The following is a 14,763-nucleotide window of genomic DNA, read 5'->3' as shown; positions in this document are numbered from 1 at the left end:
TATATATGTTGTTATACTTGTTAACAACAAGTATATTGTCACCCTGCTTATTTAACTTATATGCAGAGTACATCATGAGAAACGCTGGACTGGAAGAAACACAAGCTGGAATCAAGATGGCCGGGAGAAATATCAATAACCTCAGATATGCAGATGACACCACCCTTATGGCAGAAAGTGAAGAGGAACTCAAAAGCCTCTTGATGAAAGTGAAAGTGGAGAGTGAAAAAGTTGGCTTAAAGCTCAACATTCAGAAAACTAAGATCATGGCATCCAGTCCCATCACTTCATGGGAAATAGACGGGGAAACAGTAGAAACAGTGTCAGACTTTATTTTTCTGGGCTCCAAAATCACTGCAGATGGTGATTGCAGCCATGAAATTAAAAGACGCTTACTCCTTGGAAGGAAAGTTATGACCAACCTAGATAGCATGTTCAAAAGCAGAGACATTACTTTGCCAACAAAGGTTCGTCTAGTCAAGGCTATGGTTTTTCCTGTGGTCATGTATGGATGTGAGAGTTGGACTGTGAAGAAGGCTGAGTGCCGAAGAATTGATGCTTTTGAACTGTGGTGTTGGAGAAGACTCTTGAGAGTCCATCGGACTGCAAGGAGACCCAACCAGTCCATTCTGAAGGAGATCAGCCCTGGGATTTCTTCGGAAGGAATGATGCTAAAGCTGAAACTCCAGTACTTGGGCCACCTCATGCGAATAGTTGACTCATTGGAAAAGACTCTGATGCCGGGAGGGATTGGGGGCAAGAGGAGAAGGGGACGACAGAGGATGAGATGGCTGGATGGCATCACTGACTCGACGGACGTGAGTCTCAGTGAACTCCGGGAGTTGGTGATGGACAGGGAGGTCTGGCGTGCTGCAATTCATGGGGTTGCGAAGAGTCGGACACGACTGAGTGACTGATCTGATCTGAATGGAGAGAGAGACACAGAGAACAGACTTACAGACATGGGGAGAAGGGAGGAGAGGGTAGGATGTATGGAAAGAGTAACACGGAAACTTATATTACCACATGCACAACAGACAGCAACAGAAACTTGCTGTGTGCTCAGGAAACTCAAACAGGGGTTCGGTATCAACCTAGAGGTGGGATGGGGATGGAGATGGGAGGGAGGTTCAAGAGGGAGGGGATATATGTATACCTATAGCTAATTTATGTTGAGGTTTTACAGAAAACAAAATTCTGTAAAGCAATTATCCTTCAATTAAAAAATAAACAAAATTAAAAAGAAGAGAAGTCTTTCATTTTGATGAAACACCAAGTCAGCAATTTCTTTAATGGATCACATTTTTGGTGACTGTTTAAACAAACCTCTGCATAACCAAAGGTGACTGAGTATTTGTATGTTGCTTTAGCAATTGTGTAATTTAGCTCTTAACATGTATGTCTGTGATCCATTTTGTTAATCTCTGTATCTAACATGATATAAAAGGTCTAAATTCACCTTCTGAGCATGTAGATCTATAATTGTCCCAACACCATATGATGAAAGGACTAAAATTATTCTATTTTGATACCTAGTACATTCAGGTTTTCTTAATTATTTTTCAGGATTATAAATCAAGGGGAGAGAAAAATTCCTGAGATTTGGAGTGGAGCAGTGGCACTCCACTCCAGTACTGTTGCCTGGAAAATCCCATGGATGGAGGAGCCTGGAAGGCTGCAGTCCATGGGGTCACTGAGGGTCGGACACGACTGAGCGACTTCACTTTGACTTTTCACTTTCATGCATTGGAGAAGGAAATGGCAACCCACTCCAGTGTTCTTGCCTGGAGAATCCCAGGGACGGGGGAGCCTGGTGGGCTGCTGTCTGTGGGGTTGCACAGAGTTGGACACGACTGAAGCGACTTAGCAGCAGCAGCAGTGGCATTAGACATCACTTTAAAAGCCCTGATATCTCTAAAACATACATACTTCCATCCAAGATCCTATCTTGACATCTACCAATATCATATTTATAAACCCCTAAAAAAACGGAGAATATGGTTTGATTATAAATGTAATTGTATAAAGTTACATAAGTTTACAAAGTTACAAAGTTTCTTCAGAGAAGCCAAATGTACTCCTATTGAGATTATTCTTAGACAGTTTATTCCCTTTGCTGCTTTTGCACACGTTACCTTTTTCTCATTGTACTTTCTACTAGTATGTTGGTATTCCATTGATAGTTATATTCAATTTTATCCTGTTTTGACAGAATGCTTGCTTACCACATGATAACAAATGGCTCAATTTTTTTCTCAGTGTGGAATTTACACAGTCTACATTCCTTTACCTGAGGCACCATTCCTAGACATCCTGGAATTTCATCTGTAATATAGCTCTATCATCAAATATCTGTACTACTTCAAAAGCTGGCCAGTATTTGGAGGAGGTTACAAGTCCATGATTAGATATATAACATATTCTCTGATACTGATACTCCAAAGAGGATAACAAAGCAGGCACTAGTAAATCAGAGGCAATGAAAGACGTTATGATTGGAGAAATAGTTATTTTAAAAATATTCCATAACATTTTATTTTGGAATACATATAAATTGTTCTATCCACTAAATAGAAAAAAAATAAGATTTAAAAACTATGAGATGTGCAAAATTTTAAAGTAGTTTCTAAGTTCTAAAGTCTACACTCATAGACATGTTCAAGTCAAATGGTTTTTTTTGTTTGTTTCTGGTTTGCTTGTTTTGTTTGTTTTACATTTGGGAAACCAGGAGATGCCTTCTCTTTTTTTTTTTAATTGTTTAAATTTATTTATTTAGCTGCACCAGGTCTTAAATGAGGCATGCAGGATCCTTTATTTGCAGCATGTGGGATGTCGTTCCCTGACAGGGATCAAATCCAGGCCCCCTGCATTGCGAGGGCAGAGTCTTATAGCCACTGGACCACCAGGGAAGTCCCTAAATGTATTTTTAACATCATAAATATCTCATACACAGAGAACAACAAGATGGCAGCACTTAAGTATCTACTTAATATTCTCAATTCAATTTCCAAATTACTTTTCTAATTCTTCATAATCTCATACATGATAAAGAGTAAGATAAAAGCTCCCAGCAATCATATATTTAGAACTAAAAGTATAATATATAAAAATAAAACACCATGAATTAAAAAAAAAAAAACCAACTCCCTTATTTTAACCTATCAAGTAGACATTACCATTTTACATGGAGAAAAGCTACATCTGCATATCAACTTTATTGGTGATCTCCCTCTATGTTATGTATATATGAAATTTCTTTACAAGCCTGTAAAGAAATCACCTAACGTTGTTGTTCAATCACTAAGTTGTGTCCCACTCTTTGCAACCCCATGGACTGCAGCCTGACAGGTAATATTAAACACCTTTCACGTAGTTAAGCAAAGTCAAACATCAGTTCCAATGATAAATGATACAAAGCTAGCTTTGCTAGTGTATTAAAATTTAATTTGTATCATTTTTTATGAATATAGAGGCTGTATAACTAAAAGTTATATAAGTAACTTATTTAGGCACTGTTTGCTTAAATGTAATTTTTCCAAAAAGAACCTTTATAAGCATTACTTGAATACACTACACAAAAATCATGCAACTAAATAACTATCACAATTAGGCAAGATATGGGTATCTTTAGAATGACTATTATTTAAAACAAAATTTAAAGGAAATATCCCTGAAGTTATGAAGTTAACCCTAATAAAGCTTTAAAACAATCAACAGGTCACTTCTTATCGGACCAATTTCATTTTTGTTGTCTTTTACACATAGAAATATTAAATGACAAGAAACTTTAGTGTAACTAAAAGTGATGGGACTGCAGGTGATTTAGCTATTTAAGATTACTTATTTTATTTGTACTTCATGAGAAAAATAAAATGTAACAACCTGGATAGTGTAACAATGGTAACAAAAACAACGGTTGCTCTAGCAGACTTCTTCGGGAATCCCTCCATATAACTTGTTATTTTCGTTTCCCTGTGTCTTAAGTCTGGTATGATGCCAATAACAAGAGCTTCCAATTTGTGAGCGCATACTCTGTCCCATGTTTAATATTCTACGTGTCTAGCTCCATAAGAAACTGAAACCTAAAAAGTTTAAATGACTTGTCGAACAAACATAAGCAACACTTGGAATTAACACCTAATTCCAAATCTGAACTCAGACTCTTTACATAAAATATATCATAATGCAATGCATGCTCAACAAGCTGATGCTAGTTACTATCAAAGAATCTTCCTGTTACAGTTGCCATTGCTACTGCTCCTGTCTTTTGCAGTCACAAAGTTACTTAAGTTTTAATAGCTTTGACTCTTCTTCTGAGGGATGCTTTTGTTGGGTATCTTTTCAAAAGAAGTGAAAACATATACATACACAAAGAATCTGTACCCAAATGTTCACAAACAGTATTATTTACAATAGTCAAATACTAGAAACAATTAAATGTCCACCACCTGACAAATGGTAAACAAAATGTGGCTTATCAATACAATGGCATACTATAAAGGAACTAAGTAATAAAATGAATAGAATTAAATAAAAACAAAATGAAATTAATTACTGATATCTGCTACAACACAGATGAACCACAAAAACACTAAGGGAAGTGAAAGAAGCCAGATACAAAAGATCACATATAGTATTATGAAATGTCCTGAAAAAGCAAGTCTATAGAGAGAGCAGCAGATTAGAGGTTGTATGAGAAGTAAGTGTAGGACAGAGACTAACTGTAAACAGGCAGGTGGGATCTTTTGAGATTAATGGAAATGTTCTAAAACTGTACTGTGGCAATGGCTGTACAGCTCTAAGTTTACTAAGTCACTGAACTGTATACTCAATATGGATAAATTTTATGATAGGCAAATTATACCTCAATAAAGCTGATAAAAAAATCTATAAAACATTCCCTGCAAGATCAAAATTACATTTCAGTAAATGAAAAGACATTCCATACTCTGGAATAGGAACACTCAAAATCTTAAAGATGTCTGCTGCTGCTAAGTCGCTTCAGTCGTGTCTGACTCTGTGCGACCCCACAGACGGCAGCCCACCAGGCTCAACCGTCCCTGGGATTCTCCAGGCAAGAACACTGGAGTGGGTTGCCATTTCCTTCTCCAATGCACGAAAGTGAAAAGTGAAAGTGAAGTTGCTTAGTCATGTCCGACTCTAGCGACCCCATGGATTGCAGTGTACCAGGCTTCTCAGTCCATGAGATTTTCAGGCAAGAGTACTGGAGTGGGGTGCCATTGCCTTCTCCATTAAAGATGTCAGTTCACTCTAATTTAGCCTACAAACACAATTCCAAAAAATATATCATCATGTGTCTCCCCCCTACCACCATCCTCAAATAAAAAGTTGATTATACGTTCACTTGGAGGAAAAAACAGGAGAAAATAATCAGGAAAATATGAAACAGTCTATAATTAAAACTGTGCTTCTAGTGCATGGGCAGACAGACTGACCAATGGAATAGTAGGAAAGTTCCATAAATAGATCCAAGTGCTTAAGGAAATTTAACATATGACAAAGGTGGCATCTCAACTCAACAGGAGAAAGAACATTTTAAACGGTTTGGTTTGGGACAGTTGGGTAGTCACGTGAAAAAAAGGATCCATTCTTCACATTGTAAACATCAAATAGATCTGAGCTTTGTAAGGGGGGAAAAAAAGGTAAACAATACAGGGGCCAGAGAGAAATGGGTTAGTTTCTTTATAAACTTGTAGAGGGAAAAACTTTACTAATGATGATCAAAAACACAGGAACAGTAACAGTCAATAAATGTGACTAATCCAAAACAATTTTTGACACTGCAGAGTCAAAAACTAAAGACAAACTGGAGGAAAATGTGTGATACAGAATACATCTCTCTAAAGAAGATTCTACACATGGACATCACCAGATGGTCAAAACTGAAATCAGACTGATTATATTCTTAGCAGCCAAAGATGGAGAAACTCTATACAGTCAGCAAAAACAAGACCAGGAGCTGACTGTGGCTCAGACCATGAACTCCTTATTGCCAAATTCAGACTGAAATTGAAGAAAGTAAGGAAAACCACTAGACCATTAGGTATGACCTAAATCAAATCCCTTATGATTATACAGTGGAAGTGAGAAATAGATTTAAGGGCCTAGATCTGATAGATAGAGTGCCTGATGAACTATGGACTAAGGTTCGTGACACTGTACAGGAGACAGGGATCAAGACCATCCCCATGGAAAAGAAATGCAAAAAAGCAAAATGGCTGTCTGGGGAGGCCTTACAAATAGCTGTGAAAAGAAGAGAAGTGAAAAGCCAAGGAGAAAGGAAAGATATAAACATCTGAATGCAGAGTTCCAAAGAAGAGCAAAAAGAGATAAGAAAGCCTTCCTCGGCGATCAATGCAAAGAAATAGAGGAAAACAACAGAATGGGAAAGACTAGAGATCTCTTCAAGAAAATCAGAGATACCAAGGGAACATTTCATGCAAAGATGGGCTCAATAAAGGACAGAAATGGTATGGACCTAACAGAAGCAGAAGATATCAAGAAGAGGTGGCAAGAATACACAGAAGAACTGTACAAAAAAGATCTTCACGACCCAGATAATCACGATGGTGTGATCACTCAACTAGAGCCAGACATCCTGGAATGTGAAGTCAAGTGGGCCTTAGAAAGCATCACTACGAACAAAGCTAGTGGAGGTGATGGAATTCCAGTGGAGCTATTTCAAATCCTGAAAGATGATGCTGTGAAAGTGCTGTACTCAATATGCCAGCAAATTTGGAAAACTCAGCAGTGGCCACAGAACTGGAAAAGGTCAGTTTTCATTCCAATCCCAAAGAAAGGCAATGCCAAAGAATGCTCAAACTACCACACAATTGCACTCATCTCACACGCTAGTAAAGTAATGCTCAAAATTCTCCAAGCCAGGCTTCAGCAATATGTGAACCGTGAACATCCTGATGTTCAAGCTGGTTTTAGAAAAGACAGAGGAACCAGAGATCAAATTGCCAACATATGTCGGATCATGGAAAAAGCAAGAGAGTTCCAGAGAAACAACTATTTCTGCTTTATTGACTATGCCAAAGCCTTTGACTGTGTGGATCACAATAAACTGTGGAAAATTCTGAAAGAGATGGGAATCCCAGACCACATGATCTGCCTCTTGAGAAATTTGTATGCAGGTCAGGAAGCAACAGTTAGAACTGGACATGGAACAACAGACTGCTTCCAAACAGGAAAAGGAGTACGTAAAGGCTGTATATTGTTACCCTGTTTATTTAACTTATATGCAGAGTACATCATGAGAAACGCTGGACTGGAAGAAACACAAGCTGGAATCAAGATTTCCAGGAGAAATATCAATCACCTCAGATATGCAGATGACACCACCCTTATGGCAGAAAGTGAAGAGGAACTAAAAAGCCTCTTGATGAAAGTGAAAGTGGAGAGTGAAAAAGTTGGCTTAAAGCTCAACATTCAGAAAATGAAGATCATGGCATCCGGTCCCATCACTTCAAGGGAAATAGATGGGGAAACAGTGGAAACAGTGTCAGACTTTATTTTTCTGGGCTCCAAAATCACTGCAGATGGTGATTGCAGCCATGAAATTAAAAGACGCTTACTCCTTGGAAGGAAAGTTATGACCAACCTAGATAGCATGTTCAAAAGCAGAGACATTACTTTGCCAACAAAGGTTCGTCTAGTCAAGGCTATGGTTTTTCCTGTGGTCATGTATGCATGTGAGAATTGGACTATGAAGAAGGCTGAGCGCCGAAGAATTGATGCTTTTGAACTGTGGTGTTGGAGAAGACTCTTGAGAGTCCCTTGGACTGCAAGGAGATCGAACCAGTCCATTCTGAAGGAGATCAGCCCTGGGATTTCTTTGGAAGGAATGATGCTAAAGCTGAAACTCCAGTACTTCAGCCACCTCATGCGAAGAGCTGACTCATTGGAAAAGACTCTGATGCTGGAAGGGATTGGGGGCAGGAGGAGAAGGGGACAACAGAGGATGAGATGGCTGGATGGCATCATTGATTCGATGGACGTGAGTCTGAGTGAACCCTGGGAGTTGGTGATGGACAGGAAGGCCTGGTGTGCTGCGATTCATGGGGTAGCAGAGAGTCGGACACGACTGAGAGACTGAACTGAACTGAACTGAATATATATATAAAAAACTACTAAAAATGGATGGAATAATGACCAATATTCTGAGAGAAAAACAGGCAAATGAAGTTACTGATCTCAAGAAAAGAAATGCAAATAACTTTTAAATACATGAAAAGACACAGAAACATTACTCATAAAAAATGCAAATTAAAATACACTGATATACTACTTCTTCCCTATCAAATGGACCAAAAAATTAAAATCTGACAACAGATGCTGCTGGAAAGGCTTTGGGAAATAGGCACTTTCATACAACGCTGATGAATCCAAAATGGTTACAATCTTCACAGAGAAATTTGGCCATATTTTTAAAATAACATACTCTTTTGTCTTTGACCCAACAATCCCCTCCTAGAATTCTATCCCAAAGATACAATGGCATGAACTATCAAATGACATATACAAAAAGCTATTCATTGCAAGCCGATTCATAATAGCAAAAGTCTGCAAAATGTTCATCAATAGGAGACTGGTTGAACAAATTAGGATATAACTATACAACTACAAGTACTGTGGACCTGTGGAAAAAATAATAGAGGAATGAAAAAGAATGAACAGAGGAATGTAGGAAAGCCTACATCTCATATCTATTTTTTTATTCCTCTATTATATCTCTATACTCTAACAATTGAATATATTGTTAAGTGAAAAAGAGAGCTATGTTGTGAGGGGAGGATGTGTGTATGTAAACATACATACACATACATATATATATATATTTGCTAATCTTTTTAAAGAGGAAAAATGGAACAAACTAAGACAAAAATAGTGTGAAATGACTATTAGTGAGAAAAAGACAGGAAGAGAGGGCAGAGATGGAAAACTAGACCTCAATGAATGCATCTTATTTAAAAGTTTTGATTTTGTTCAGCCGCTAAGTCGTGTTTGACTCTCTGTGACCCAAGGACTGCAGCATGCCAGGCTTCTCTGACCTTTACTATCTCCCAGAGTTTGCTCAAACTCACGTCCATTGAGTCAGTGATACCATCCAACCATCTCATCCTCTGTCTCCCTCTTCTCCTGTCCTCAATCTTTCCCAGCATCAGGGTCTTTTCCAATGAGTTGGCTCTTCACATCAGGTAGCTTCAGCACCAGTCCCTTCAATGAATATTCAGGATTGATTTCCTTTAGGATTGACTGGTTTGATCTCCCTGCTGTCCAAGGGACTCTCAAGAGTCTTCTCCAACACCACAATGCAAAAGCATCAATTCTTCAGCACTCAGCCTTCTTTATGGTCCAGTTCTCACATCCATACCCGACTACTGGAAAAACTACAGCTTTTACTATATGGACCTTTTTCAGCTAAGAGATGTCTCTGCTTTTTAATGCCCTGTCTTGGTCTGTCATAGCTTTGCTTCCAAGGAGCAATCGTCTTTTAATTTTGTGGCTGCAGTCAGTGTCTGCAGTGATTTTGACTTCAGAACCAGGTATGTGCTTCACAGAATTAAAAAGCAAAACTAAAAATTTTTACAAATCCTTTAAAAGAAAAAAACAAAACCTTGCAGCAACCATGAAACAAATGATCCTAAATGCATATTAAATTGGTGGCATAACCACACAGAAAACCAGCCAAGGGCAACAAAGAAACACACAGAAAAAATTTTGTATTATATTCAACAGAATTATTGTTAGTAATAATTGTAAGTATTTTCATTTAAATTCATATATGAATGTTTACTTGTCTGTGTATTTATAGTTTGTATAGAATAAAAGTTCATATTGTTAAGAATCAAGATTTTCAATGTAAGAGTAAACAGATCAAAAAGTAAAACACAAGCTTACATAAAAACCCTAATCCTAAATATTCAGTGGAAATAGTCACGTGAATTAATTATTTATCTTTCTATAATCTTTACAAACTACATGCATTAAGAAAGATGAAAAGCAATGATAACCCAATAGAAAAATGAGCAGTTTTGTTATTTCTCAATAAAAAGCAACCAGGAGTACTTGGAATGACTAGTTCCGGGTTTGGGACAGGAAATGAATAGGATGAATCTGGACTATCTTGTTAAATCAGAGAGTAAGGATATTAGCAAAGTTTACTTGAGTGGTATCAGAAGGACACAGACCAACTTGAAAATGCTCCCACTGGTCAAAGATGAAACTATTTGAACATCAAAAAGAATAAGAAGACTACAACACATCAACTATGCCAAAATCTATGATCTCAAAATGGTCCTTGAAAATGAAAAATCTCTTTAAATATTGCTAGAGTTTATTCTGAAAAAATAGTAAATGAAGGTGAAGATTCAAGCATTCGTCTTACCTTTCCTGTATGACCTACATTTCAGAGTAATCGATTAGTTGATGTAGGGAAAATTCTTCCTTTTATGAGAACTCAGTTAATAAATGTAACAGAATGACAGAATTAGAAAGTCAGCATTTTAGAACCCTTAATGAAATAATGTATCTAGATAAGATCATCAAAGCTGCTAAAAGTATTTTATGAAATGTTAATGGGAAATTTTATGGTGGAAGGATCAGGATGACACAATCTAAACCCTCTTATCAATTTTAACATGTGATACAACAGAATGTGCACAGCACCACCAAGGAAATGTTGCTAAACTGAACCTGAATCTAATCAAGTTTTTAGATCCACCAGTCTGTAGGAAATATGTAGTATATAAAACAAATTAAATGGTATGATGTCAGAAACTGTTCTGACATTCTCCATTAAAAAAAGGAGAGGTAAGAGATGAAATAAGAATAGCAGAATGTTGAAAACTGAAGTTAGATTCTGAATATGTAGGAGTTCATTGTATATTTATATTTTTTTATATTAAAAGTGTGAAAATTCCCATATACAAATTATAAAATAACAACAAAAACTGTTATTTTTAGAAAAGAAATATTCATGAATTTAGATATAATTCACAGTGTAAGGACTTTACAATTCCAAGGGTTGAGCATCTTTACAAGCTGAGTACACTTGTAAAACCCTTAAGTCAATACAGTATGGAGTATAGTCACAAAATATGAATATATACCTGTTGGATACATTTTTAAAAGCTGTAAATAAAGTGTACAGCTATGAGAAATAAAACAAAACAAAACACCTACGAAAAAGGGATTTTCCAATCATAATATAAGGAAAAAAGGTATATGTAGTTTGGGATAAAATTTCCAGTGACAGCATCACTCATGGAGTCACAAGTGCTATATCTTACACAAAGATGAGAATAATATGATCTTGAAAACTGTCCAACTTAAAATGTGGTTCTAGCAATTACCAAGTCACTGGTACCTAAGGTGCCTGTGTGAGTAATAATTATTATTATTATAATTCCTATTATCAGGAAATGTGGGTACTAACATGCAATATTTCTAAACTGATATTTATTCAACATTTTATATATGCAAATAAATTAGTGATTTAGTTTTAAGACTAAAACTACTACTTTAGATATACTACTACTTTAACTATAGCCCTAAATGTATATATTTCAAGAGATTCAAAACTTTTTTTTTCTCCTCAGTAGGAAAGTGGACTGACATATTCTAGTTCTCTTATTTGGGGACATACATGGTATTTACATTTCCTTCAAGTCTGGAGGAAATATAATCTATAAATATTTAACTTAAATTTAGTAAAATAAGGAGATCCTCAAAAGTACAATTAATTGGGAGAAATCAAAGCCTATAGTATTATATAATAAAAATTTAAATAGCAGTTCAGAGGAGGCACACTGAGTAATAGCTCTCTGAAACTTAGCTGCCACTAGGTTATTTTAAAACATATGAAGTTCTTAGCAAACATTGAGAACAAAACAGGATGTATAAATTCTCTACCCAATTGGCAAAGGGAAATAACTCAATGTCCAGCAACTCAAGTTGTATATCATTTTGGCTTTCTAGGCTTGAATAGAGAGCTCTAATAAATTTAAAAGACAATAATGATAAAGCAAAAGGCAAACAGGGATTACACAGAAATCTGCTGACTACATATGAACTAATTTGTTATACAATATAAAGTACTGACTTAAATAACTCATTCCTGGTAATCTGGCAAAACCCTTTAATTATCTACAACAGTTTTGCCTTAGAGAGTTTGAAGGTTAAACAAAAGACTTAACGTGTAAAACATTCTTTCCATCAGTTCACTACAGTAATAATCAATAAGCGCTGATAAACAGCCTTATGAAAAAGTTGTCCCAGTACTCCAGATAATGCCCATCCACATTACAAATCATATTACTAAAGTTCAGTAGATAAATCCGCCCCTAATCATTTACAAACACTAAAACACACTATACCTGGAGTCAAAAAGCCAGCACTAAAAATACATCTAGAAGAAAACCCTACCTCAAAGAATCTAAAGAAGTCAATTTTTTGAGAGCACTAAAAATTTTTGACAATACACCATTCGCTGTTCACCTGAAACTATCATAACACTGTTAATCAGCTATACCCCAATACAAAATAAAAAGTTAGAAAATAAAGATTAATAAAAAAATACAATAAACTGGAAAAAGGAAAAAAAGTTTGACAATACAGCTAAGTCCCATCAATATTTAACTATTCTGTACATAAATTATTCTAAAATGGTTTTCTAAATGCTTCTCTATGATATGAAGATGATAACGACAGAATCTACCTCCAAAGAGTGGGAGGATTAAATGAGAACACATATAAAACACTTAAAACATTACTGTGCATGCATGCTAAGTTGCTTCAATCATGTCCAACTCTGTGATCCTATGGACTACAGTCCACTAGGCTCCACTGTCCATGGGATTCTCCAGGCAAAAATACTGGAGTATGTTGCTATACCCTTCTCCAGGGGATCTTCCTGACCCAGGGATCAAACCCACACCTCTTATATCTCCAATACTGGCCGGGGGGTTCTTTACCACTAGCGCCATCTGAGAAGCCCAGAACATTACCAGCACAGAGTAAATACCCAACAAATACTAGGTATTTTTAAAAATTTTATTTATTTATTTGGACTACACTGGGTCTAAATTCATTGTTACACATGAGCTTTCTCTAGTAGTGGGAAGTAGGGGCTTCTCTTTGTTGTGGTGCACAGGCTCCGCATGGCAGTGGCTTCTCTTGCTGCGGAGCATGGGCTCTGGGCCCTGGGCTTAAGTAGCTGCAGCTTGCAGGCTCAGGAGTTGTGGCTCACGGCTTAGCTGCTCCATGGCATGTGTGATCTTACTGCACCAGGGACTGAACCCGTGTCCCCTGCATTGGCAGGCGGAATCCCAACCATGGGACTACCAGGAAGTCCCCAGTACTAGGCATTTTTACTATCATGATATCCTCCACTGTTGGGCCATGAAGAACTTGAGGCAAACTCCTTGGAGGGCATCCTGGCAACAATTGCTACCAAATTTTAAAATGCATATACACTGTGATATACTTTTCAAATTATTCCTTAAGATATGCTTACTTAGACACGTAAAAAATGCATTCAGAATGCTGAATACTGATGAATGTAGCAAATATCAACAAAAATAAGTTGATTAAATAAACTGTGGACCACGTATACAAAGGGAATACTATGCAGCTTTTTTTTTTTTAAAAAAAAAGAAGCGACTATACATACTGATATTTTTAAAACCCACATTACTTATCTATATTTATATATACTTCCACATTTTCTGAAGGAAGTAAGAAACTGCTAACTGATTACCTTTGGGTAGCAAAGCTGGAACCTAATAAGAGGTAAACTTACTTTTTACTTTATACTTTCTTAGAACTTTTAAAATTTCACACCAAATAAATATTATTATTAAAAACTAATATAAAACAAAATTCTGGTCTAGAAACGAGAAAACATCAGTGTGAGTACTTGGCTTCAACTTTTGGATCTGTCTTTTCAGAGACAAACCATTAAGGGTAATGTTTGAAAATAATGTAATTCTTACAAGAAAGTTTAAAAACCTACACGCTACAATAGTACTAAACAAGATTTTTAAATGAATTAGAGTTTGAATTTATCTTGAATATTTGAGAGTATACGAACTCCTTTCTTCCTAGATAAAGATACTGATCCAGACCTACATTTACTCTATTCTTATGCTTCCTTACAAATACCAGTTCCTTGGAACTTCTGCTTTATATAACCAACCATGCTGTCTCACTAATTTCAAGCAGATACTAGATTATGTTGCTCCTACTTCCCAAACTAGTCTTCACATTCCAATTACCTGAGAAAATGTAAAATGTGACATTTAAGCAAGACAATTCCTATTATCACTTCCCTCTTTCTCAAGAAACTTCAAGGAATGGCTGCTGTAACCTTCTTTCAGGTGATCTCAACGAATTTTTTTAAAAACAAGTATTTGGGTAGGTTTTTTTAAAAAATGAACTAACCATAGCTAAGACTAAAATTAAGAACAAAGTTGCTGATTTCAGTGTTCTGGCAAGGATAGAAAAATAAATGTGGAAGAGGAAAGGGAGTCTCAAAAAAGGAAGGGACCCATATAGATGGAGAGAAGGGGGAGAAATGGTCATCTGAAGAGAAGGCTAGTAGGCTTTGCCCTCAACAGGAAGACACCAGGCAAAGACTGGGAAAGTTCTGCCAGTAAATGGAAACCATGATCTTTGCCCCAGAAAAATCAAGCTCTCTCAAATCCTGTTTTCCTTATACTTTCACAAGAAAGTAAT

General features: G+C 36.5%; 1 protein-coding gene across 19 annotated transcripts in view; it reads right to left on the bottom strand.

The window, feature by feature from the left end:
• Nucleotides 1–14,763, bottom strand: part of RNF111 (ring finger protein 111) — a 96,179-nt gene that overhangs the window by 40,508 nt on the left and 40,908 nt on the right. The gene's annotated exons all lie outside the window — the stretch shown is intronic.

This window comes from Bos grunniens, chromosome 10, assembly GCF_055505025.1.
Source record: "Bos grunniens cultivar Pamir isolate PY7600 chromosome 10, Bosgru_T2T1.0, whole genome shotgun sequence".
Classification (NCBI taxonomy): Eukaryota; Metazoa; Chordata; class Mammalia; order Artiodactyla; family Bovidae; genus Bos; species Bos grunniens.
This window is presented reverse-complemented; position numbering and strand designations above follow the sequence as displayed.